This window comes from Phyllostomus discolor, chromosome 3 (assembly GCF_004126475.2).
Source record: "Phyllostomus discolor isolate MPI-MPIP mPhyDis1 chromosome 3, mPhyDis1.pri.v3, whole genome shotgun sequence".
In the NCBI taxonomy this organism is placed as follows: Eukaryota; Metazoa; Chordata; class Mammalia; order Chiroptera; family Phyllostomidae; genus Phyllostomus; species Phyllostomus discolor.
In genome coordinates this window covers 180,069,475-180,096,206 of record NC_040905.2, presented here as the reverse complement: position 1 = coordinate 180,096,206, position 26,732 = coordinate 180,069,475, and the positions used below count along the sequence as shown (strand labels likewise).

General features: G+C 41.7%; 1 protein-coding gene, 1 long non-coding RNA gene and 1 pseudogene across 7 annotated transcripts in view; all 3 read left to right on the top strand.

The window, feature by feature from the left end:
• The first annotated feature begins 1,699 nt into the window (after window positions 1–1,699).
• LOC118499718 lies at window positions 1,700–22,986 on the top strand. The gene is made up of 3 exons (XR_004902237.1): window positions 1,700–1,798; window positions 7,685–7,689; window positions 22,974–22,986. It is a non-coding gene; the product is annotated as an uncharacterized LOC118499718 (long non-coding RNA).
• LOC114509700 lies at window positions 15,273–16,725 on the top strand (annotated as a pseudogene).
• A 967-nt stretch (window positions 22,987–23,953) lies between the features above and the next one.
• Window positions 23,954–26,732, top strand: part of AGTPBP1 (ATP/GTP binding protein 1) — a 138,683-nt gene continuing 135,904 nt past the window's right edge. For 2 of the 6 annotated variants that reach the window (XM_036021797.1, XM_036021793.1), the window contains exon 1: window positions 26,371–26,577. The gene's annotated coding sequence lies outside the window, so the exon portion shown is untranslated. Of the gene's footprint in view, window positions 24,162–26,354; window positions 26,578–26,732 lie in introns of those variants that run through there. The other 4 variants (XM_036021794.1, XM_028514352.2, XM_036021798.1 and 1 more) reach the window with 4 other exon arrangements.

The window sequence follows — 26,732 nt, the reverse complement described above, 5'->3', positions numbered from 1 at the left end:
TGAAAGGAACCCCCAGGTTTGTTATGTCTGCTGCCAGAGGAAAGACATCTCTCAATGCCAGAGATCCATGAAAAGGAAAGGAAATGTTTATTTAATGCTATACAAACTTAAAGCAGTTACCTAATGTCTTCATCAAAATCCCAAAGTCCCTTAAAACACCCAGAAGCATACAGTCCCTCCTTAACCCCTTTGCCCCAGGCTGGGGTACCATATCTCAGGAAAAGAAAAAGAAGTCCGTGGCTCAGGCAGCCCCCAGTTCTTCCCAGTAATCCGTCTTGGCTGGTAGGCCTCCCTCAGTTCCCGGCACCATCAGCTGTGTTGCCGGGATCTCTGTTAAAGCTGGGTGGTGGTTCCACCTTCTAAATCTGCAGGGGTCCCCACTCTGGCAAAGCCGTTTGGTTCTCTCTCCACTGTCCTAGCCACATGGTCCTGATAGGGGACTTAAGACTTGGAAAATTTTAGCTTAAGGTAAATAGCCATAAATCTAGCAGGTAGTGTGTATGTTAAGCTTTTCTTTCAGAAACTACAGATAAGGCCCATCCTGGCGCCTGGGAAAAGCAGCCGACCTCCTGGGGCACTGGCTAGAGATTACTGCCTGGAGACATCCATATCAGGAAGAAGCAGGGGACTACCCCTCCCCCTTGGAGACAGCTAATGGCCCAGAACAGGAATTTTGCAACTGCTGAATCTCAAAGCCCTCACCGCACATTGTTTGCCCTTTCCCACCCCCCTTATAAAAAGATCTTGCCAGGAAAGAAGGGGGAAGATGGTTTGTTAGGGTATGAACCCACCATCTTCTCGGATTGCCGGCCATCTGAATAAAGCACCCATAAAAGATTCAATTGCTGTCATTGCGTATTGGATCTGGTAGTGACAGGCAACCCGAACTCTGGTGTCTTTTCTGGTTACTGTCCTCTCTGCACAATGGCTACAGGAGTCTCCACTCAGCCAAAACCGCATGGTTCTCCCACATGTCCACAGCCACGTGGCTCTCCTTTCTACTGCCACAGCCTCATGGTTCTATGCAGTGCCATAGCCGAGTGTTCCTCTTGGCACAATGGCTGTGGGAGTCCCCACTCTGGTAAAGACCGAGTGGTTCTCCCACCCAATGGCTGCCAAGTCTCAGTTTAAGTCCCCTTGCCAATTCTCTGCAGCCCCATTTCTGACTCTTCCCACCATCGGCTACACTTGCTAGCCCTCTCATATCCTTCCAGCTTTACTGGCCTGCGATCGTGGGTCTGGGCAGGTGTAGCCCTATGTCTTGGAGCCAGTCTTCTCCGAGCTCTCACACAGGTGCTGTAACTCGGGGCGGGGGTGGGGGGGGGACCTGCCCCCCAGTTACTCTTGTTGGGGAAGTTACTTCCATTCCCTTGGCTCAGAGCAAGGCCACAGTTATTTAACATATCTATGCAACCAGTTAAAGGTTATAGATATGTTAAATGACCACATCAGAGGTTAGCTGCAAAGCTGTTGCTATGCAAAACAGCTTTCAATGGCCCTGCTCCATTTGTCCCTTCCCCTAACCCACACCTGTGGGGGTGGGGGGTGAGGACATCCTAGTATTTCCTGAATACCTTGCATTCTGGACCCCATTCCAAATCCCAATTTGGGCCCCACCCCTCTTGGCTACATCCTGTTGCAAAATGGTATCTTTTTGTGGTTTTAATTTGTATCACTTTTTTCAGAAATATGCCCATGGTGGTTTGCCTTCTTTGTTTCTTTCTTTTTTTCATCATAGATTTGCTTGTAAGCAGATAATGCACAGTGAACATTCCTTTCTGTTAATGAAAACCTTTTGGTTTAGTAGTCCTGACTATCAGAGTGACTGTCAGGCTATCCCAGTGTTTGTGTTCAAGTAACCCTGATTTTATTTAGCAATGCCACATTCACATAACTTTTATCATTACATTTATTGCTATAATTTTCTATTTTACTATTAGTTATCATTGTTAATTTCTTACTGTGTGTAATTTGTTAAACTTTATGAAAGGTATTTATGTGCAGGAAAAAAACATAGTATGTGTAGGAAAAAAACATAGTGTATGTAGGGTTCTGTACCATCTGAGATTTTAGGCGTCCATTGGTGATCTTTAAACATGTCCCCCACCAATAAGGAAGGAGTACTGTACATATAAAATATTTAGTTAGTAACTTAAAGAATTTTAAAGAGGACTTTTAACTAAAGTCAGTTTTGTTCTTTTATGTTGGAACCTACTTCCACGTGTGAAACAAGTCTACGGTACCTATTTTTTTAAAAGTGCCATTACCAAAAGAGGACTGAAGCTTGGTGGCTTTCTGTAAGGTATAAACTAACTTTGATAACATTTTTTAAAATGTGCATGTGATAGATACTGTTAGCTCCATAACATTTACGACATCATTTTAGATGTACTGAAAATAAAGTCTTTTAGCTGTCTTGAAGGTTAAACACTTAATCCAAGGAACTCTGGACTTGTTTCAGCTGAATCATCTTTATTCCTCAAAATCTGAGAACATTTTCTTCTGCTGTTTAAAGAGGTTTTCAGCCAAAGGTCACTGCTTTCGTTTCTGTTTTTTCAAATGCTTTTGGATTAATTACTTAATTTTGTGAAGTGTCCAACTTTTGAGATACTATTCCCATCCTATCACTAATTTATTTTAAACCAACATGTTCAATTCAAGGAGCAATCACCAAGTATTTTTCTATGAGTTGCTGTGCTTAGGGGAAAAAACAGAGAGAAAACCCCATACCTCTGCCTTTATAGTAAATAACTATAATGCATGAAGTACATGCAATATATACTAAAATATGAGCATGATGTCTCAGTCATCTAAGGCTGCTATAACAAAATATCATCAACTGTGTGGCTTACGAAGCACAGAAATGCATTTCCCATAGTTCTGAAGGTTGTTTCCCGGTCAGGGTGAAGCCATGGACAGATTCTAGTGAGGGCTGTCTTCTGGGTGGCAGGTGGCTGACTTCTTATTGCATCCTCACATGGCTGATGAAGAGGCAAGCTAACTCTCTGGCCTCTTCTATAAGGGCACTAATTCCATTCATGAGGCCTCCGCCCTCATAACCTAATTCTCCCCCACAGGTTCCCCACCTCCGAATACCAATACGTTTGGGAATTAGATTTTAATATATTGATGTTCTGGTGGGACACAGTCATTCAGTCCATAGCATGTGAGAGTTGGGTTCTTAAGAATAGTTCATTCCTATTAGGGAACTATCTGGAAAGACTTCAGGGAGCAGGGTAAATTTGATTTGGACACTGAAGAATAGTAGTGGTGGTAAGTCTGGATTCTCAAGCAGTAAAATCAGGTGTATAAAAATGTAAATATTTTATTTTCCTAAAACTGAACTTAATTTTTACATCCAAGTCCCTGTTTCTGCCTGATATTAGAAAATTAAATCTAGACACTTTCCAGATAAACTCAATTGAATGTAGGGATTTCTTAAGAATTTCAGTTGTGGTTCAGTCAAACAAGGCTTCCTAGCCAAGGTGTAGTCAGTCAGTGGACTGGCAGCACAGATCCTGTAATTGCTTCTTCAAAATGCACACTCTTTGCCCCAACCCTAGATCTCCTGATTCTCAATGAAGGTCCTATTCATATTCCTTGAATGAGAATCAGCAATTTGACAAGATTCCCAGGTGACCTGTACACACATTAAAATTTGAGAGATCCGGAGACACAACCTCTGTCTCTTTCTGCCTTTTACGTGCACTGTCAAGGTCAGCTCCTGAATCTCCTCAGGGTGCCAACCTATGTGCCTCTCCGATCATCGAGCCCTCCACTGTGGTTCACCTCAGCTGAGATGAACCATTTGATCTCCAGCCTCACCTTCTCTGCTCTACTGTGGTTTTTCCTTGTCCTGGCTGCAAGGTGTTTAAGGATCTCCCACATCTCTCTCTCCACTGATCTCACATTTCTCTGGCTTTTTGAAAATCAGCCCATTTCCCCAGAAATTTTCTGACTTGTTTGGTCTTTGTAGAAACCTCTCAGCCCAGGCACCTGATGTTCAGTTAGTCGATCACCAGAGGTGTAGAGCTGGCCTTCTTGTGGTTGGGGGACAAACTGGATAGGTTGTGTTTGACGGTACATTGCTGAGTTCGTAAGAGACAATAAATACTGGGCAAAAGGCAAATCTAAAAGAACTAAGTGTGGAGTCACAAATTCTTCAAAAGTTTCCTTATCAATTCAGACTCTACTGATCTAGAATATGTGATAGTCCATACAAGGCCTGGGATGGTGATTATTTATGTGCAAGGTGTCCTTACTCCTACACAGTGTTCCTCCTAGCTTCAAGATTATCCATCCACTTTCCTAATGAACTTATAGTTACTGAGTGGCCAATATATGTCAGACACTGGGCTAAGAATTAGGATTGAAAAGATGATAGTCCCTGCCTTCAAGAAGATTAGGAAGAGATGTATAACATCAGTTATGCATAAGGGAAATGATGGGAGCAGACTGTAGGAGCAGAGGTTACCCTTTCGGTAGTGGGGAAGAGAATAGGCAAGCTTGCAATCCCAATAAAACTACAAAGAATGTTAGGCATATATTAATAAACAAATTGCTTTCATACAATATTCAGATCTAGTTACATACACTGTCATACATTTCATTATTGTTATCTGTTAGATAAAAGTAATTATTTTGTGAGTCAACAAGGACTTTATAAGTCAGTGCAAACTTGACCATTAATTTCCTAACTCTACATATATGAAAGATATAGAACTATTTTTAAAATTATCTAATTCAGAGTTTTTATTTCAAATTAATCTTCCAAATGGGTAAGATTTTTATTGCTAATGCAATAAAATGACATAGAGAATAAAAAAAACACAGAGAAGACAATCAGATGCTAAGACATAATGACTAGATTCTCTTACCTAAAAGAGTAAGGCTATCAGTGACATACTTTTGTTTTCTAGAAGAAGAGTATGCATAAAAAAAATGATATCCTCAAGCTCAGCAAAGTCTTACCATAAGATCCAAAAATCACACTACTATGTATTTACCCATTTAAGTTGCACAGAAACAGCTATGCTATGTCCATACAATGGAATACTACTCAGCAATAATAAGAAATAAGCTACTACTGAGGCACAAGACGTGCACATTAGTAAGTGAAAGAAGCCAGTCTGAAAAGGCTACCTATTGTATGATTCCAACTGTGACATTCTGGAAAAGGAAAAACTGTAGAGATAGTAGTAAAAAGGTCGGTTGTTTCCAGGTGTTTGGGGAGAGGGTAAGAGTAGGTGGAGCACAGGGGATTTTTAGAAAAGTGAAACTACTCTTATGATACTGTGGTGGTAAATACAAAACATTATGCATTTGTCAAAACCTACAGAACCTACAACATGAAGGATGAATTGTAATATATGCAAATTTAAAGGCCAATTTGGGCCTTGGCCTGTGTGGCTCAGTTGGTTGGGCATCATCCAGTGGACCAAAAGTTTGCAGGTTCAATTCCTGATCAGGGCATGTGCCTAGGTTTCACGTTCTATCCCAGGTTGGGGCGCATATAGGAGGCAAGTGATGGATATCTTTCTCTCACATCAATGTTTCTCTCTTTCTCTATCTCCCTTCTTTCCCCTCTCTAGAATCAATAAACATGCTCTCAGGTGAGGATTGAAAAAAAGGAAGTCAGGGGATACTAGGAGAAAAGGCAGACCCTGACAAGAGACTCGAACTATGTTACAGATGTGTGGAACAACCTTACTGAAGGGAGTGGGGGTGGGAGGGCAGTTGTTGACCTAAATAACTTTGGAAATGAATGGCGTCTATAAAACAAAAGGTAAAAAAAACAGAAAGAAAGAAAGAAAAAAGAAACTGCATGTAGTACTGTACTGTAGATGATAAAATTGTTTCCTTTGGGGAATTGAAAATTCTGATACTGCCATACATGAATACTGGACTTGAAAAGTAAACTAAATTGACAGATGTGAGAGCCGTTTTTTTTTTGTTTTGTTTTGTTTTTTTTTTACTATTGAAGTGAGAATTTTAAAGGTCAGCAAGGGTAGGAGGCTAGAGGCTGGAATGATCCATGTGGTAATACATTAGAGTTGGAGACCTCAGTTAGAACCCACACTTAAAAAAACCCATTTGGCTTAATGTGAATACAGATGATCACATATAGAAATATTCACACATGTATGTATATACTTGGGTGTTTTAGTTTGCTGTGGCTGCATAACAAATGACCACAAACTGGGCTGCTTAACACCAGTGAAATTCTGGAGGCCAGAAGTCTGAAATCAATATGCTGGCTGGGTGGCACTCTGTCTGGAGGCTCTATGGGAGAGTTCCTTCTTTGCTTCTTCCAGCTTCTGGTGGCTTCAGGCGTTCCTTGGCTTGTCGTTGCATGTAGGAGGCTGGTGTCCTCACCCAGGTGTCTGGGTAACTAAGGGAAGCAGTTTCCCATAGCCTTGAGAATGGGCCTGATAAGTAGTGTTCTCACAGCCTTGAGGCTGGGCCGGATAAACTCTTCCCATAGCCTTGAGTGGGCTCGCATGCGTAGTATGAAGCCCTGTTGCATAAGATCTGTTGGCACCCTGCTGGCTTTGTCTGCGTTCTAGTATTTAAGGGGGTAGGGTCTCCCTGCTAGGTGCCACAACAGGTGCCACACTGGGGGATGAGAGACATGCAATGTGCTATACTGGGTGACAGGTGACATACAGAGGCATGCAGGGGGAACACAGCTTGCACTGATGCACCTGTGAATAAAGGCATCTCAGGCATCCTCATGGCTCTGTGAATATTCTTCCTTCTGCCTGAATACCATGAACCTGTCAGGCCTGGAACACTCACAACACATTGCATCACTCCAATCTCTGCCCCACCGTCATATCACCTCCTTTTCTTTGTATGTCTTTCCTCTTTGTGTCTCTTTTATAAGGATACATGTTTATAAGGATACACCCTAAATTTAGGGTGGACCCTAAACTCATTACCTCCTCATTACAAGTAATCATTTCCCCAAATAATGTACATTCATAGGTTCCAGGGATTTGAGGTAGATATCTTTTCAGGCGTGGGGGTGGGTAATTTTTGGTATTTTTAAGGTCCTAAATCTGGATAGTGCCTGGATTTAGCCTACAGGGCATAGTAGGCTATGCTTTCCCCTGAGGTAATACGAGGTATTTACCATATTCAAAAGTTATTTAGTAGTATTGTAATAGCATTAGTATTATCATCTATTTATTTTATATTTGTAGCAGCTGGAAAGTGAATGTTTATAAGATATGCAATTTGGATTTATAATTTCAGTTGCATATTTGCTATGCCCTCCTTTAAAAACACCAAAATAATACCTTCCTATCTGCAGACCCCAAATTTCACAATGACAGATCTTTGCATCCTTAACTCTCAAGGGGTTGACAACAATGAAAAAATATATCATTTTGCTTTTTCTTTAGTTTCTTCCCTAATTCTGAGGTTTTAGAAATAAGATATGAATGAACAATGGTTCTGTGAGGTTTACTTTTTTATAGACCCTTTGCAAAACAGTTTCAAGCAGCTTTGTTTCAGAGAAGGTTCTCTGGAGATTCTGGCTCAGAGCCTCGGAGAGGAAACAGCTGCTGCTGTGTGGAGAAATCACGTCAGCCTCTGACGGCCTGTTTGCCTTGTTTTCCCCTCGGCTCCTTGTTTTCCCCTCAGCTCTGTTCACAGTGGGAACATTCTCTGTTGGAGGGAGCTGTTGTATATTACCTTGTTGCTATTGCCCTGCACAGAGATGTTGAAGAATTATGGGTATGGTTTTAGAGAGCCATCTGTATAATCCTAAAGTCAGAAGGCTGTTTTTCAGCAATGAATCTGCAGACAAAGAAGCAGAAGCATTTTAATGTGTTTGCAAACTCTGGTTCGAAGCCTTAGATTTGATGAAGCTTCCTGGAAAATATAAATTCTATGCACAGTGTGGCTGTTTTCAGTGAACAAAAATGCTGGAGGTTTGTTGAAATGGCCTTTTAAAAATCCACTTGATTCCTAGCTTCTAGAGTCAGGCACTGGGTCTTGTCTTTTGTTGTATCGCCACCCGCCCAGCACCCAGTCACCACATTCCAAATCATACGTACTGCATTGTGGAAGTGAATAACAAATTCATATTCATTTAATTTCACTATTGGAGTAGAACCAAGTATGAATAGAGGGGCCTGTGCCAAATAGCAATTGGAAAGAAGGCTTAGAAAACCTACGGTACTTCCTTCCTTCTTCAGAAGGTTCACTCTGGTGTACTGGCATGCGTACCGCTGTATGATGGTGTGGATGCCAAGAGTAAAAATTGCCTAAGTCTTTGTGATTTTCAGGGGAGGACAACCACCACATCCCACTTGAGAATAGGTCCATAAATAGGTGCATTTTCCTCTGTGAGCCCTTGACACAGAGCATTCATGAACCAATGAAGACTTCTCTAAACTATGAAGCTCTAGACAAATGAAAGGCTTAACAAAATTTTTCTGATTAGCAGCAGGATGATTTATTTTATTTAAAATTACTTAATAGATTTAAAATTAACAATAAAATGGAAAGACAAACCATTAAATTAAAAAATAGTGTGTTACCTATAGAATAGAGTTAGAAGTTAGAGTTCTTTGAATATATTTTGTTCATATATTTAATTTTGGAACCATGTAATTCTTTTGCATAATCATAATATAAAATTGAATATAAAGTTGAAATGTAAACAAATGAACTTAAAAACAGCTCCAATTGATGGCGTAGCTTCACACAGTTATGTCTTTAAAATACAGTAATGTGACTGCATATATCTACAGATATATACACTAAAGACAAAAAGACCTATAAAAATAATCCTAAACTGTTCCTAGCAATCATAGTTGGAGGTTGTGGTAGACAGGGAGAAGTGCCACTCAGATCCTCCCTCAGGAAAGGGACAGTGGTTAGTGAACAGTCTCAGGCTATCAGCTCCTTCAGGACTGACCTCAGGTTTGGAGCCACCTTGCCTGAGGCATGCCTCTTCTGGTGCAGCCCACATCTGGTGACCAAGTAGGAAAGGAATGTAAGGGTTTGGCCAGTTCCGCACAACATGCAGCATCAGTGATGGGAAAAATTCATTCTGGTATTCCTTGCTGGGTTGGCCAAAGTTTTGAAGGACCTGAGCACATTGCATTACATTTATCCGGCTTCTGCCAAGTTCTACTTCCTCCTCCTTCCTTTCTCATGTATCCTAAACTCCGTCTCACTGTGTACTTCACAGGACCCAACCTGTGGCAGAGAACCTGTGCCTGAGTCCTTAATATATGTACTTTGAGATAGAACAAGGGAGTAATCACATGTATGTTTAAAATCAGAATTTTTGGAGGATGAGAAAGAAGTGTCAGTGGAAGATCAAGGCTTAAGTAAAAACCCTGTAAGTTAGGATTTCAGTTCAAAGTGTTAATATCAACACTTGATATGTTTTATCTTTAAAATACATACATTTGTATCAGTCAGACTTTGCTGCTTAACAAACCACCCTACAGTTAATGGTTTAAATTATAACCATTTGTATTTCTCAAGGTTCTGTGGTTTAGCTGGGTGGTTCTTCAGGTCTGGGCTGGCTAGTTCAGGAATGGATTTTTCAGAAGAACATAATTCACATTCCTGGAGTTTCAGCCAGGACAGCCAGGATGATGGGTACCTGTCTCAACAGAGCCTTTTGTCCTCAAGGAAAGTAACCTGTTGTGCTTCTTCCCAGCACTACAGCGAGCAAGCCCCTACGGCACCTGTGCTTTTTAAGTCTTTGCTTTTGCCACCTTTGCTGTTGTTCATTAGCCAAGGCAAGTTGCCTGGCCAAGCCCAGATTCTACAGTGAGAGAAATAGACTTCATCTTTTGATGGAAACAGTGTTAATGTCACATTGCAAAAACAATGTTGCATACAGGAAAGAGTGCTAAGACTCCTTGAAACAATAGCTGACTCCAGGTTTGGGACAGGAGAAGTAAAAGGTGAGGCTGGAATATCTTTTAATACCAGACAATGAGAAAGCTGTCAAAGGTGACTATGGTTGCATCAAATGGACTTGGTACAGACTTGAATAGACTTCCGCTGGCCTAAGATGAAGACATTTGACTATTCGTACAGATAATAATTGCAAGGTATTAAATATTTCAAATGTTTAAAATCCATATATTTATAATAACACTAAAGAAGAAATACTATTGGTCATTTTTGGAGGATTTTAGGGAATTAACACATTATGTTAAAAATACATACTTATATATTTTATATATATTTTTGTGTGTATATATTCTGTATACCAAGAAAAATGGGTAGGGAGTTTTGTGGGTGGAAGTGGCAGACCCCGGGGCTCCAGCTGCCCTAAGGGCTGAGGGGTTCAGCCAGATGACTGTCAGCTTGCCCACAAGCCATTCCTGTCAAATTAATGTTACTTAACACACTTGTTCAGCGTTTACTACCTTAGGGATTGTTTATCCAGGTCTTCAGTTTGTTTATTTTCCAGTCCTTCACTTTTAGGGAAGAGAGAACCAAGGTCCAGGGAGGTATCTCGACTTACCCAAGGGCACTTACTGAATCGGAGTTTCTCCCACGGACTCCGTGTACAAGCGGCCGCTCTCCATGTCTGCAATACGCTTCTTTCACAATCCTCTCAGTCCAGGGTGCCCAACCTCCTCACCCTTTGTTTACTTCTGGAAAGCCCATTATTCCATTTCTCCTTCCATTTCTTCCCACATTCTTGGTGATTTCTATTTATCCTTCAAAGCCCTTTACCTGATTCCTCTTCATCCTTTACCTCCTTTGTCTCACCTCCCTTAGCCACCCCAGGCAACTAGTCACTTCCTCTTCTTTTATTCAGTCCCTCTCCTTTCACTGTTGCTTTATTTACAAATGATTTACATACATTGAAATGCACTCATTTTTAGTGTTCAGCTCAATGTTTTATTTTTGCAAATGTATATACTTGTGTATCCATTGCCACAATTAATATGTAGAATATTTCTTTCTATACTTTTTATACTTTGTTGTTCTATTACAGTTGTCTCAGTTTCCCCCCTTTGCCCTGCCCTGTCCACCCAAAGTTCTCTCATACTCTTCATTCAGTTGTCCCCCGTGCCCCCCAAGCTAGCCTTGAGCAATCACTGATCTGCTTTCTGTCACTACAGGTTAGGTTTTTGTTTTCCAGAATTTCATATTAGTGGAATCAAGCAATTTGTACTCTGTTGTCTCCAGCTTATTTTGCTCAGGATAATATTTTTGAAATTTGCCTATGTTGTTGTCTGCATCAGTAGTATGCTCCTTTTGTGGCTGCGTGCTATTCCCATGTGTAGATAAACCACAGTTTAACCATTCACCTGCTGATGGACATTTCGGTTGTTTCCAGTTTTCTGGCTACTCTGAATAAAGCTGCTGTGCACCTCCACAGTGTTTTACATTGACTTGTATTGTAGAACTTTTCATATTAACTACAAATACAGTTTATATATAGCACAGAGAGCACTAAAGCCAGAGCTGAGCCCTACAAGTCTCAGAGAATGTACTGTATGTGTTTTTTGGACCATAAGACGCGTGCACCTAGGTTTTAGAGGAGGAAAATAGGAAAATTTGAAGCAAAAAATGTGGTAAAATATTTAGTAACATAAATAACATAATATTTCACCAATGTAAATGTAAACAGAACTCAACAGTAGCACTAACAACCATTATTCCTCCCAAATTTGGGGGGGTGGTGTCTTATAGTCCAAAAAATGCAGTATATAAATTGCTCAGTACAATTTCAGCACAAGATAAATTTAATAAATAATAGCTATTATGGTTGCTCTTCTTTTTTGCTATGTGGCCATGAGTGAGTTATTTACCCTCTCTGAATTTCAGTTTCTTCACAGGTAAAATAAAAAATGTCCGGGATTCTGCCCACGATGCTGATGACACACTGTGGGGGTATCAAGCAATCACGCAGAGTATTGGAGGGGGTTGCTCTCCCAGTGGCTGGTTAAATAATGGAGGGTATAACTTAAGACTTCTTGGGATAGGTATGCTTACAGAAGCATATGGAAGAAGACAGACTAGATTGTGCCTATGAAATAAGGATATCCTGTAGAGAGGCAGTGGAAGCCAGGGAGGGGTCAGTATAGGGAGCAGCAGTAAAGTTTATGGAATGTTACATGCACAGATATAAGATGTGGACAGAGGGTTTTGTGGGTTTTTTTTTTTTTTTAGTTTTAGGGAGCATATCCAAGATGGACTTAGGTGCTGAAGCAAGTGAATTATGATGATCCTCTTAAAATAACTTTGCTTTAGAACCAAGAATATCCACCCAGCCTCAAGGTTACACAACAACTTCTCCCAGCGTCCCTACCCCCACCCAGGTCTTTGCTAATTGAATTAAACCTTTCTTGGCAGCAATAAGGGAGTGACTGGAAAGATCGATTGTGCACATATTATGATTTGGTTTTCCAGTTGCTCCAGGCTGCAAGCCCAGCTCACATTCCTTTTGGCTACTGTCTCCTTTCATCTTCCTGTAACCATTAGTGACACCTGATCCTGTTATAGGCTGCCGTCTTTCCAGGCATAATCTGTTGACTAATACCCAGGATTGCTGCTAACTCAGAGGATAGGGCTGGTAGGTACTGGGCTGCTATGTCTTCATAAGTGTTCCACACTTTTCAGTTTCAGCTGCAGTGCCAATGGAATTTAAAGCTCTTCAGTGAGAAAAGGGAATGCTGTGGTTTGTTTTCCAGAATCGTGCGTGTGTTATAACCAAAACCAGCAACAGGAAAGAAGAAAAATCATAGAAGTAAAGTCTGTCTTCCTTTCCTTCACCTCCCATTGTGGTGGGTATCTAGTCACTTTCAAAGCTCACTGTGCCTCGCTCTGCCCAGAGCCGCCCCCGGCACCCTCCCAAACTCCAAACCTTCCTCCCACCCTTTTGGGATAATCTCTCCTTTGCTGCACATTTCCTTTTCTTTGAACTTATAAGTGTCTAAAAACTGTGTTTCTCACTGTTAAGACATCTCCCACACAGGTTAAATATTTCATAGCTCTCAGTTCCTCTGGGGAATTATGATTTATCTCAAATGAGTGACTCCTACTCCAAGAGCTTCAGGTAGCTTGTTGGATGGAACCTGACATTGGATATTTTGACAGACAGGTATTTTGGTAGACAATTATTTTAAATTTTCTTTGCTTCACATCAGTCACTGATGCTAGCTAACGTTGCTGAGGAAATGAACAGAAGTACTTTACAATGTTTGGGATTCTGTACAAGGTGGTAATCTTACATGATTGTGTGAAAAACTGAACCAAGGAGCTACTTTATCATTGAAAGCAGAACAGGCCATCGAGCTCCTCAGTACCAAACTAAACATATTGATAATAAATAGTTAAAAAGCACTATGCCAATGATTTGTTCAGGTCTGATTCTTCCAGGCCATCCAAACACTGCATTTATTAAAAACTGTCCATCTCATTTCCAAGAATAAACAGTAGCATGATTCATAACAGTGGAAAGGACCTGTCAGGTATGAAATCATCACTAAGCCAAAGAAATGACTAGGATTTATCAGAATCACTGCTATGAATAAATAGTGGGAATTCGCTTGTCCTCTGAATAAAACCAGTAAGGGTTGACACATGACAGGTAGTTTTGCCTTTTATAGAAACCATCCAGAAGTGGTTTGTAGATATGTGATTGTTAGAGATTCAGGAAACCCCTAAATTTTATAAAGGTGATCTAGATATGTCATCAAGATAGGGATATCAGCAGAGAAAGCTACAGCCTAATCAATTATATTATAACCCAAATAAGTGAGTGAATAAAGAAGCAGCAGCTCGTGCTCTGCACACAGCACATACACATACACACAGCAATGTTTTGCTGGAGTCAGCAGTGCAGGTTTAGAACTGACTGTTAAATAATCAGGAGTTTTGCAAGCCATTGTTAAAAGTTTATTGATAGCTTGAAACCAGTCATGAGGGGAGTCTTTATACCATTGAAACCGGTAATTGCTGGAGACCAGAGCTTTTTGTTTTGTCTCATTTTCAGAGAGCTGGTTTACCAATCCATGTGTGTCTAGTGTTACTGAAGGCAGAGATTCTATCAGGGAAATGTATCTTCCCATCTCTTAGAGAGGGCTGTGTTGTGGAACTAGAGAAGTTCACCAGACATTTCCCAGAACCTGGATTTAGCTAGTATTCTCCCAACTGCCCTTGCTTCAGATTAATGCTCAATAAACAACTTGTTGCTTATTTTTGGTACCAGTAGATGACTTGGTGTTAAACTCCTTGAAGTCCTGGGGATTCTAAGGAGCCCTCTTAAGGGACATCTGGGGAGAGAAGAGAAGCATCACATGAAGCTGAGTGGGTCCTTCATCTATCCGCAACCAGAGCTGCTCCATGTTCTTTGTTTTACGTGTTGGCTGTCCACAAAAATGCCAAACAGAACAGTTGCTTGGAGAAAGCATACTGCTGCTAAAACAAACTAACCAACCAACCAACAAACAAAACCCTTGAAAATAATAGGCCAAAGCTCTGTTTTCACCAGAAAAACACATCCTTTATTGCCAACAAGGTATTTTTCTGGATATAATTCAGCTACCTGTGAGTTTAGTTAACTTCCATTAGTTTCCCATCAACTAATAAAGTTGGGATGTACTGACTGAAATTTTAAATCTCTCGGTGAACCAGGTTGAAGACCTGACCCACTGGTGAGGAGCTGCCCTTCTGAGATTTTGATTCGGGGGGTCAGCAGGGCCTCCTTTCCAACAGCTCTCTCTTTCACAGGAAGCAGGTGGGTAGCCTTCCCTTTGCTACGGAAAACTGGAAAATGAGTCAACCAGGTGAGCTGGGCTCGAGTCATGGGAAGATTTTGTCTTTTAAAATGGCTCCTTTTCTGATGATGAAAGTGACCCTGATGTCCCTAATTAAAATTTAGAAAATGACAGAAGCAAAGAGAAGAAAATGAAAATCACTTTACTCACAGTCTAAAGGCAGTCACTCTTACTTACTGTGTATATTCTAGCTCTTTATACATACACATATATTCACCCACATACATATACCTTTTTTTATAAATAAGATTTTTGTTTTAGACTTTATTTATTTATTTTTAATAAGGAAGGGAGGCAGATAGAGAGACAGAGAGAAACATCAATGTGTGGTTGCTGGGGGTCATGGCCTGCAACCCAGGCATGTACCCTGGCTGGGAATCGAACCTGCCACACTTTGGTTCACAGCCCGCGCTCAATCCACTGAGCTACGCCAGCCAGGGCCATATACCTTTTTGTAAAAAGAGGAGTGTTAAAACTTGGGTTCACAAAGTAATGGCACTTGCCTGGTTCTCATTGTAATTTCCTCATCTGTTATACATGGGTGCAAGTTGGTCTATATAAGAAAGGTCTCTTCTTGCAGCCTCAACCTGAGTCTCAGCTTCTCACCTACCTCCCTGAACAACATGAGCTTCAGCACACGCTCCAGCTTCTCCACAAGCTACCAGACCCAGGGGTCCCTGCAGTCGCCCAGCTACTGGGTCTGGCTGGCCAGCAGCATGACCACAGCATCTATGCAGGTGCTGGGGGCTTGGGCTCCTGGATCTCTGTGTCCCACTCCACCAGCATGAGGGGCAGCTGGGGATCTGGGAGCCTGGCTGCAGGGATTCCCGGGGGTCTGGTGGGCATAGGGGGCATCCAGAGTGATAAAGAGACTATGCAATGCCTGAATGACCACCTGGCCTCCTACCTGGAAAGGGTGAGAAGCCTGGAGGCTGATAATTGGAGACTGGAGAGCAAAATCTGGGAACTCTTAGAGAAGAAGGGAACCCAGGTTAGAGACAGGGGGCATTATTTCAAGACGATTGAGGACCTGAGGGCTCAGATCTTTACAAATTCTGTGGACAATGCCCGCATCATTCTGTAGCTTGACAATGCTTGTCTTGCTGCTGATGACTTCAGAGTCAAGTATGAGATGGAGCTGGCCACACGCCAGTCTGTGGAGAATGACATCAATGGGCTCTGAAAGGTCAGTGATGACGCCAATATCACTCAGCTGCAGCTGGAGACAGAGATCAAGGCTCTCAAGGAGGAGCTGTTCTTCATGAAGAAGAACCACAAGGAAGAAGTAAATAGTCTACAACACCAGATTGTCAATTCTGGGTTGACCATGGAGTTGGATGCCCCCAAATCTCAGGACCTTGGCAAAATCATGGCAGACATCTGGGCCCAGTATGACGAGCTGGCTCAGAAGAACCGAGAGGAGCTGGACAAGTCCTGGTCCCATCAGACTAAAGAGAGTACCACAGTGGTCACCTCGCAGACCGCTGAGGTAGGTACTGCTGAGATGACCCTCACGGAGCTGAGATGTATGGTCCAGCCATGGAAGATCAACCTGGACTCAACGAGGAATCTGAAGGTCAGTTTAGAGAACATCCTGAGGGAGGTGAAGACACGCTATGCCATACATGTGGAACAACTCAATGGGATCCTGCTGCACCTGGAGTCAGAGCTGGCTCAGACCTGGGCAGAGGGGCAGTGCCAGGCCCAGGAGTATGAGGCCCTGCTGCGCATCAAGGTCAAGGCTGAGATTGCCACCTACCGCAGCCTACTGGAAGAAGGGGAGGACTTCAATCTTGTTGATGCCCTGGACAAGAGCCACTCCTTATAGACCATCCAAAAGACCACAACTCGCAGGATTGTGGACGGCAACAGAGTGATGTCTGAGGTCAAGGACACCAAAGTTCTGAGGCATTAAAGGCAGCAGAAGTGGGACATCCCTTGGCAGAGCAGAAGGCCGATAAAAAGTTCATTGAAAGATTAAAAAAGAGTCCTCTTGTTTATATAAAATTCTAAATAAAAGCTAATGTAAAAGTGTCATATTTTAAAAAACAAAGTAGTTATTTTAGTAGGTACGAATAAAGCACAATCTAAAAGCATAATATGATATTCAATAAACATAAGTCTCTCTCCCACAGCTATCCAGTTCTTCCCAGAGGCAACCAATGTTACTGGTGCCTTATTTATTTTTCAGAGAGACTCTAAGCATATACAAGCATATCTGTAAAGTGTAACAGCTAATTTAAAGGAAGATTTCTGGCTTATATATGGAAGTACAGCCAAAACATTTTCAATCTACTAGAATTTTTTAAAATGTGTTTTGTTGTTGTTTTGTTTTTATGCTTTATTTTCCTTTATGGCTAGAGAAAGCATCTCGTGTATGGTCATTACTGTTATCATAGTCAGCAGCAAGCATGAATTAAGCCCCTATGGTATGCAGTTTTCTGTAAGAGTACCTTCACTTAAGAGAATGAATTCTCCTGATTTGGGGGGTCGCAGTTGGCAAGATAGTAAATGCATAACAATGATACTTTCTCCATTTCAGAAGTAAGGAATTCATCTATATTTTCAGTTTAGAAAGTCAGAAGGAAAAACATCCCAGCACAACCACATTTAGAGGTGAGTAGGTTACATGTGTTTAGGAAATCAGTGTAGATATAGTAGTTCTCATTATTCATGTATAGCCACCATGGTGGTGGGATTAGTTTTCTATTGCTACTTTAACATATTACCACAGCCTTAGTGGCTTAAAATAACACACATTTATTATGGTATAGTTCCGTAGATAAGGAGTCTGAAAAAAACAAAAACAAACAAAAAAATAGAAGTCTCACGATAGGTCTTATTGGGTTAAAATTAAGATTCTGAGAGGGCTGCATCCCTTTCTGAAGGTTGTAGGGGGGAATTCCTTTCCCTCCCTATTTCAGTTTCTAGAGCCTGCCCACATTTCCTGGGTCATGACCTCCTGCCTCCTTTCTCCTTCAAAACCAGCAATGTTGCATCTCACTGATCCATCTTCTGGAGTTGTCTTCCTCTGACCACAACCGGGAAGGGCTCTCTGTTTTTAAGGTTTCATGTGATTAGATTGGTCCCAGATAATTCAGAATGATCCAGAGTAGTCTTCCTATTTCAAGATGTTTAATTTAACCAAGTCACCAAAATCTCTTGGCCATGTATGATAATATATTTACAGGTTCTGGGGATTGTAATGTGGACATCTTTGGGGTGGTGTTACTCTGCCCATCACAGGGATCAAGAGAAATGAATTCCCAAAGGAACAAAGCAATCTTTCTAAAGTGGACACTTGCAGGATTACAGCCCCACTCAGGGGTGACACTGAAGGACAACAGTGAAGAAAAGTCCTTCCAAAGGGCAGAACTTGGAACAATAGATTTTTGGCTGTCCATATCTAGGATGAGAGATGACCAGAGTGTGGATCTACACTGCTTCATGGGCAGTTACTAATTGTTGGGCTGGTGGGTTAGGGATTTGAAAGAAACAGGATTATGAGGTTGGTGACAGAGAAGTTTGGGGAAGAGGTATGTGGATGGACCTCTTTGAACAGGCACGAACTGTGCAGGTATTTGTGCTTTACATGAAAGCCCATCAGAAGGCATGAACTGCAGAAAGGGCTCTTGCTGATCAGGTGGACAGAATGATGCTCTCTTGCATGTCAGTTATTTTCTCTAGTCTTCCCAGTGTTTGCTCAATGGGCCCCTGAACAAAGTGGCTGTGGTGTCTCATGCATGGGCTCGGTCATGGGGATTTACCTGTACTAAGGCTGTCTTGGCTAACGCTATTGCAGAGTGCTTAATCTGCCAATAGCAAAGGCCAGCATTAAATCCCCTTGGGCAGTTTCTCCAACCCATAGCTTCTGTAGCGCACAGTGACCACTGGTATCTGGTGGCCAGTAGCTGGCATCCTTCAGGCAGTTTCATAGTGGAGTGTCTCTGATGAGATACCTCCCCATGAGTAGTTTTCCCCAGCACCCTAGATGATGGGTTTCCAGTAAGTTCCAGAGGACAGATTTCTAGTGAGTTCTGCCAGTGCAGCACCCAAGAGACTTCTCTGTCATCCAGTGAGTCACTGCTGTGCTTTCTCCAAAATCTGGATCTCAAACCTGGGGACTAATAACAGATAAAAAGGAAATAAACCCTTTCACTAATTTGATTGGTTATTGTCTTGAAATTTCCATCTTATCATGATGAGAAGAATCAAAGTCTGGTCTAGTCCTCAGAGGAGGAAGGTAGTCCCAAATTTCACACCTCCTAAAAAGGACATAATATTTCTTCAAGAATTCATGAGAATTTATTTTTTATGTTTAAACCTGAAGTTGAATGCACTAAGATAATTCTGCATGACTTTTCTTTGTAATTAAAATCTATAAATCCTTCATATTTGCATCAGTTTGTTTTATAAGGTTTGGTGTACAAGGTTGACTGTGCAGAGAGCTTACTGTGTGAAAGAGGCTCTCCAAGCTCCCCTGTAGTTTCTGGATAATGCATTCTACTGGTGCCCAGGTTCTGAGGCTGCTTCAAAGCCTGAAATGGAATAATTAGCCTTTGTAGGTGTCGTGATTTACAACCTGCTTTTACACATACTATAACTTTTAATAATCTACTCTCCAACCTTCAAGGTTAGTTATGATAATTTAAGTAATATAAGTTTTTCTTGTTCAAATGTTATGTGTTTGTTGTAGAAAATTTAACAAACATGGAGGAATAAAAATAATAAACGTTTAATGACTACCAAGTGATAACTGTTGTTCAAACTTTAATGTGTATTCTTCCAGTATAGTTTTTAAACATATAAAGACATTTTTTTTTGTAAAAATGGAATCATGTGGCATATAACCTGCTATTTTACCTAACACTGTATTATGACTATGTTTTTACGTCATGATTTTAATCCTTTTGGGTTAGGACCTTCTTTAGTCTAATGAAAACTACATTTCCTAAACCCCAGAAGAAGATCCTGCAATTAGGTAACTGAGGTTTATCAGTGAATGCACAGGGGAGGATCCAGGATTTGTGGGATTTGAAGCTTGTGTACACAAGCTTGGAAACTCTCTTTCGTTTGTTTTATGTTCAACTTAATTTTGTGTTTGGTTAGGTTGAATGCTTTCTTTTAAAACATTTAAACAATGCAAAATATATAAAGTGGCAACACTTACCCCAACTGGGCAGCAAGTAATTCAGGTCAACAGAATGGTATTTTCCTTTCTAGAACTCTGTTCACAAAACTGTACATGTGTAATATTTCCTATAATATTGATTTAAAAAATACAAATGGGATCACACAATCCATACAAACAACTTGTTTTTTTTCTAATTTGATAATACTATGTTAGACATTGAATAGTATTTCTTAAATGTGAGAAAGTGAATTTAATTTTGACTCTCCATTTCTATGTTTCAATTTAACTTAATGGTTAGCTTGTATAAAAAATTACTTCTTTAATGTTTTCTTTTTTCTTTTTCTACTTTCTTTTTTTAATATATTTTATTGATTATGCTATTACAGTTGTCCCATTAACCCCCTTCATTCCCCTCCACCCTGCATACCCTCTCCCACCCACATTCCCCCCCTTCAGTTCATGTCCATGTGTCATAAGTTCTTTAGCTTCTACATTTCCCATACTATTCCTGCCCTCACCCTGTCTATTTTCTACCTACCATCTATGCTACTTATTCTCTGTACCTTTTTCCCCTCTCTCCTCCTCCCACTCCCCGTGTTGCTAACCCTCCATGTGATCTCCATTCCTGTGGTTCTGTTCCTGTTCTACTTGTTTGCTTAGTTTCTTTTTCTTTTGTTTTAGGTGTGGTTGTTAATAATTGTGAGTTTGCTGTCCTTTTACTATATTTGTTTTTTTTTATCTTCTTTTCTTAGATAAGTCCCTTTAACATTTCATAAAATAAGGGCTTGGTGATGATGAACTCCTTTAACTTGAACTTATCTGAGAAGCACTTTATCTGCCCTTCCATTCTAAATGAAAGCTTTGCTGGATAGAGCAATCTTGGATGTAGGTCCTTGCCTTTTGTGACTTGAAATACTTCTTTCCAGCCCCTTCTTGCCTACAAGGTCTCTTTTGAGAAATCAGCTGACAGTCTGATGGGAACTCCTTTGTAGGTGACTGTCTCCTTATCTCTTGCTGCTTCTAGGATCTCTCCTTCATTTTTACCTTGGCTAATGTAATTATGATGTGCCTTGATGTGTTCCTTCTTGGGTCCAACTTCTTTGGGACTCTCTGTGCTTCCTGGACTTCCTGGAAGTCTATTTCCTTAGCCAGAATGGGGAAGTTCTCCTTTATTATTTGCTCAAATAAGTTTTCCACTTGTTGCTCTTCCTATTCTCCTTCTGGTACCCCTATAATTTGGATGCTGGATTGTTTAAAGATGTCCTAGAGGTTTCTAAGCCTCTCCTCATTTTTTTGAACTCTTATTTCTTCATTCTTTTCTGACTGTATGTTTTTTCTTCCTTCTGGCCCACTCCATTGATGTGAGACCCAGCTTTCATTCCATCACTATTGGTTCTCAGTGCACTTTTCTTCATTTCACTTATTGTAGCCTTCATTTGTTCATCTAATTTGCGACCAAAATCATTTAATTCTGTGAGCATCCTGATCACCAGTGCTTTGAACTGTGCATCTGATAGGTTGGCTATCTCTGGGTCACTTAAAAATACTATTGTGGGGCTTTCAATTCTATTTGAGCCATCTTTTTGTTGTTGTTTCTTTGGTCTGGTCATGCCTGTTACGTTGAGGGGTGGAGCCTTAGGTGTTCACCAGGGCGGGGCACCCCAGTCGCTGGGTTGTGATGTTGTATGTGGGCGCAGGGTCCGAGAGGGAACAATGGCGCTTGCTCTGCTCTCCATCGGAACTCAGTCCCTTCCGCCTCTTCCCCCCAGCAAACTGGTCCCCTCTGGTGCCAATTCCCGTGTGGGTGGGCTTGTGCATGCCGTGGGACTTTCCAAGGACCTCTCCTGTGAGACTTGGAGTCTCTCCCTGAGCCTCAACCCCCACAGGTGTTTCCAATCAATGTCCCAAGGCTCTGTTTCCCAGAGCTGTGATCCTGGGTTGCATGCAGTGCCTTGCTTCACAATTGTTGCCTTGCTGGGTCTGCCAGCTGCCACTTGCGCGCTCAGGGTCTACCCACTGTGGTCTTGCATGCCCTGGATGCCTTATGCACCTGGTCCCAACACTCTGGTCTCCACGCCGCGACCTGTGCCCGATTGCTGGACTCCGCCCCTCCTACTGGTCTGGATAAACAGGTCTATTTTAACTTCTTGGTTGTCTGACTTCCATACTGTTCAATTTTCTGTCAGTTCTGGTTGTTATTCTGTTTCGAAATTATTGTTGTCCCTATCTTGGTTGTATGAGGAGGCACAGTGTGTCTACTTATGCCTCCATCTTGGCCGGAAGTTTCTTCTTTAATGTTTCCAAATCAGTTAATTGTTAATTAGGTGGTCTTTTGGAAATGCTGAACAGTTTTATTAAGTAAGAAGAAGAGTACTTCTAGTGTTTGTGATTTTTGTTCAAATATTTATTACTTTATTTTAAATAAGTTATTAAAAAGTAAAACAAAACACTTGTTCAGACTTCAGGATTGAGAAACTGACTTAAAAATAATGGGAAATTTTCTTTTTCAAATAGCGGGCAGACCCTCTAAAAGAAAAAAAATCACATGTGAATCTATATAAATTATTTATATGGATATTTATTTAGAATGCAAAATCACAATATCTTCCTAGGCATTTGTAGATCTAGGTCCCTTTCAAATGAGATCTATTCAGGAAATTTACCAGAAATAGTCACGTAGAAATGCTTCCTGATTGCAATCTGGCTTCCCCTTATCATTTGGAAAATTCTTTAAGTCAGCAAGTTAGTACTCACAGGAACCTGCGTAAATTAGGGTCTAAGAAAGCCCTCTTACCTTCTCACTTTATTAGCCTCAAGGTAAATTCACATCTGTTCATGAATTAAACCCACTGGACCCTGGTTAAGAACTCCTGATTTACCGCATCATTTGTAATGGCTTCCTAGTGATCTATATTACAGCTGTACGATAATGTGTTTAACCAGGTGCCTTCTGTTGAATGTTAAAGATAGTTTATAATTCCACTCAGAATAATCACCCTTACAGCTAAATCTCTACATCTTCCCTGATTATTTCTTTAGGATAAATTCCTGTAGGTGGATCAAAGGGCATCTACATTTGAATGTTTAGATTTGGCTATTTAGATTTGGTTATTTAAGTTCCATTTTACAAATAAAGAAAGTGAGGGTGTAGTGGCTTACAGATACGGATCTTTAAACTCAACTTTTTAGTCCCTGAATTGTGTATCATTCACAGTTTACCACATGACTCCAGGAAACCGTTTGTCACTGTAAAATCTTTTGTCTCCAGAACTTCTCCATTGTGTGAAATGCTAGGGTTGCTTCCCTCCATTTCCCAGCCATGCCACATTCACGTAGGTTCAGCTCACGTTGTTCTTACAGCATTTCTGCTCCATGGTCTATGTGTGATAACATTTCAGTTTGGCACAAGACAGCTGTTAGGTATTTTGTTGGGCGTGATCATGAGTATTGTGTCTAGCAGGAGGTGCTCAATAAATTGGGGATCATTGAATGACATTGAATAGTTACAACAATCCTACAACTCCTGTGGACTACTCATGTTTCAGAAAGTTCATGGCTAAGCTTGTGCTCCTAACATTTATGGTTCCAGATGGAAATGGCTGTAGACTTTTGAGAGGTCTATGACTGTTCTAAATCTGATGGTTATAGAGTTTTCTTATAAAGTTTGTTGGATTTTGTATGTATGGAGAGCAGGGCCAGAACAGCATTGGTCCAGTTAAGACAGGATAAAGTGTGTAAAGACAGTTAAGTGTGTAAAACAAAATGATGTCATTCATGTCAACCAAGTTGGCAGCCAGTCAGCCATGATGCTTTGGTTCCAGAAGGAAACTACCTAAGTCACACCAGACACATCTGGCAAAAACACATGCTTAAGTTTTCTGCACATGTGACAAGAACAGCCATGTCTGCAGAGCAGGACCGCCCATAGATAGGCATTTTGAGAAAGTGCCCACTTGTCATCAGGGGTGCCAAGACACTTATCAAGAGACCCAGAGGGGTGGAGTGCACCACTCTCAAGTGCATAACTGAGGCTGCTTCCAGACCACTGCTGGGACAGCTGAGTTCCACACACCAGAGTGCTGCTCCACATCACGCTGACTTCCCTTGGCATCTGCCACTGGAGGCTCTGCTCTGCTGGATCCAGGCTGTACCCTCTTCAACCTGTGAGACCAGCTGTTCCTTGCAAAAGGGTTATGGCTCCCTTGCCCAGGGTGCTGTCTCCTGGACCTGTTGGCTGAGACTCTGGGTCTCAGGTTTGTTTTCCCCCATTGATTGTTATGTGTGTGTGTTTCTTTTAGATTGCTAGAGTATAAATAGGATATTAATGTATGTTGATGTTTTGCTTTGAGTGAACCTACATATAATAAAAGCTGAGTTAATAGCATAGTTACCTTGTATAACTCTTATGTATTCCTTTGTGCTGGGTTGCTCAGTAGGTAACTAGCCAAGCAGTTGCCCGGTTGACTAATTGGAAAGACTATATCACTAAACATACTTGTATGTTACTCTACATACGCAACAGTATGTTACTCTATTAAAGGTATGCAAGAAAATCAGCAAAAGAGAAAGAGATAGCTGGCTGGGCTCCAATGGTAACTTTTCTCTTCCCTGACTAGTCCCAAGTTAAAATAATTAAGTGTTTATTGGTTACCTACAAGGCACTGGCTAGACTGTAATGAGGAATCCTAGTTAAATGAATATCATTATAAGGTTAGACTCTTATCTACATCAATTATTTATGTTTAGTTTCATGTATCATTGTAAAGTGTTTTGAGGAAGCTGTTTAAAGTAGTGGAAAAGAGTGACAAATGGGATTGGCTCTGCATTTTACCTAGTTGTGTGTGTTAATTTACTGGGTTTGTGTTCTGGCTATCACATCACACTAACAATGCTTTGCTAAAATGGAATTCAAAATCTACAAATGCAGGCATTCACATTTATATCTTTCCATATTGCTGGTTGATATGTTTATGAAGATACTGTTTGAATAAAGTTTCATATGTATTACATATACTTAATTTCTGTAAAATGTTAAATGTTCTTTGATAATTAGGCATTCTTAGATAATGCTTTTCAAACTGGATTGTCTGGGGTGGTATGTTTTAAAATTATTTAAAATACCATAACCTACTTTTTGGTGCTTATAGTGGGAGAAACTAAGGCATTTAAAAGGTGATAGTCTCTTGTTTATCCTAGTAAAGATGTCTATCTGGCAAGGGCAAGCTACAATAAGCTTGGATTACTTTTGGAACTTCCTTCACACCTGCTCAATCTCGTTTAAACATGATGGTAAGAAAGCAAAATAAGAACTTCACAGCTCTCAATATATTTCCCTATCTCAGCGATTTTCAACCTTTGGAAAATCAACTAGTTACTGAAATTCTGCAGCACACTGAAAAGTGTTATATTTTTTGCTGATCTGACAACAAAAAAAGTTTGATTCAATCACAGCAGATGGCCATTCTTGTGTTGACTGTTGTCATTTTATCTGAAAACCTAAGGGCCTGGCTAGATAGTCAGGTTTTGCATGTTTTAAAAAATTCTTGCAGCACTACAGCGTGCCCCCTGCGGGAGGCACAGCGGTTGAAAACTCCTGCTCTGTGTAGTAGTAGTGTTACATTCTTTGTCAGCTACTATAAACAGCAGGAAACATGACCCATGCTCTTGGAAAAAAAAAGGATTTATTAAAAATATATTACAGTCCACACACAAAGGGGTGTATCAGTATTTAACTTGTCTGAGACATAACTTTCTCAGATAAAACATTCCGTCTTTGCTTTCAGTGGCCAATTTAGCACTGCCATTTTCTTGACTGTATGCAGGCACCATACAAAATAGCCAAAAATAAGTCAGCATGCTATTTTGTTCCCCGCTACACTAGGCATGTAGGTTTGGCCATAAGGTGCAATTTCGTTGTGCCCTGTGAGCCCAGCTAGGGAAACTGCTAGTCTGCTAACGTATTATGGATTTTCCTTGAGGTCAGGAAATCGCTAAACATTACCGTGGCCCCCAGGGACTGATGTGACCTGGTATCACGTGGGGAGAGGTAAGAACCGCTTGTCCGGGGCGGCTAAATGGTAATAGGGGTGGGCGCTGGCTTAGTTCCGGGAAAAGACGGGGTCTCTAACCGGGAGCGTACAGGAAGGTGATATTTCGGAAAGTGGTTATCCACCTGGCAACGCGTTTTGTTCGGTTGGGCGGCTGCTGTAGTGGACGAGGGCCGAAGGCGCGCGCAAAACCCCCTCCAGCCATCTGGAAGAACCACCCCAGCCCTACCCTTCCATGCCAGCTCACTCTCTCTTTTTGGCCACACGCACTCCCCACCCTCGGCCACGCGCGTGACCCGCCCTCTGCTCCGTGCGCGTTTGCCACGCCCGCGCACACGCGCGCACCCCGTCCTCCTCCCTCCCTCCTTCCCCGCGCGCGTGAGCTAGCTGGCCCAAGCGTGCGGTGGGCGGGGCGCCGCGCTGACGTTGCCCGGGATGCGGGAAGGTTCCTCCGCTGCCGCCGCCGCCTCCGCCTCGCCTGCTACCCGGGTTTGTATGAAAACACCCGGCAGCAGGCGGCGAGGAGTCCACGGTGCGTCCACAGAGCAGCCGCCTGCACTGCCTGCGCCGAGCCAAGTGGTGTGGTTCTGTCCACTCCCTGCTCGCTCCCCCTCCTAAGCTGGTGAGTGCTCCGCTGTTCGAGCCTGGCCCGCCGACCCTCTACCACGGCTTTCCCGCCGGGGGCTGTCCTTCTGCTTTCCCTGGGCCGCAGCGTCTTGGGGGCGGTAGAAGCCAGGGGAAGTGCGACTCCTGGCCTTCCGCGGTCTGCGCCCTGAA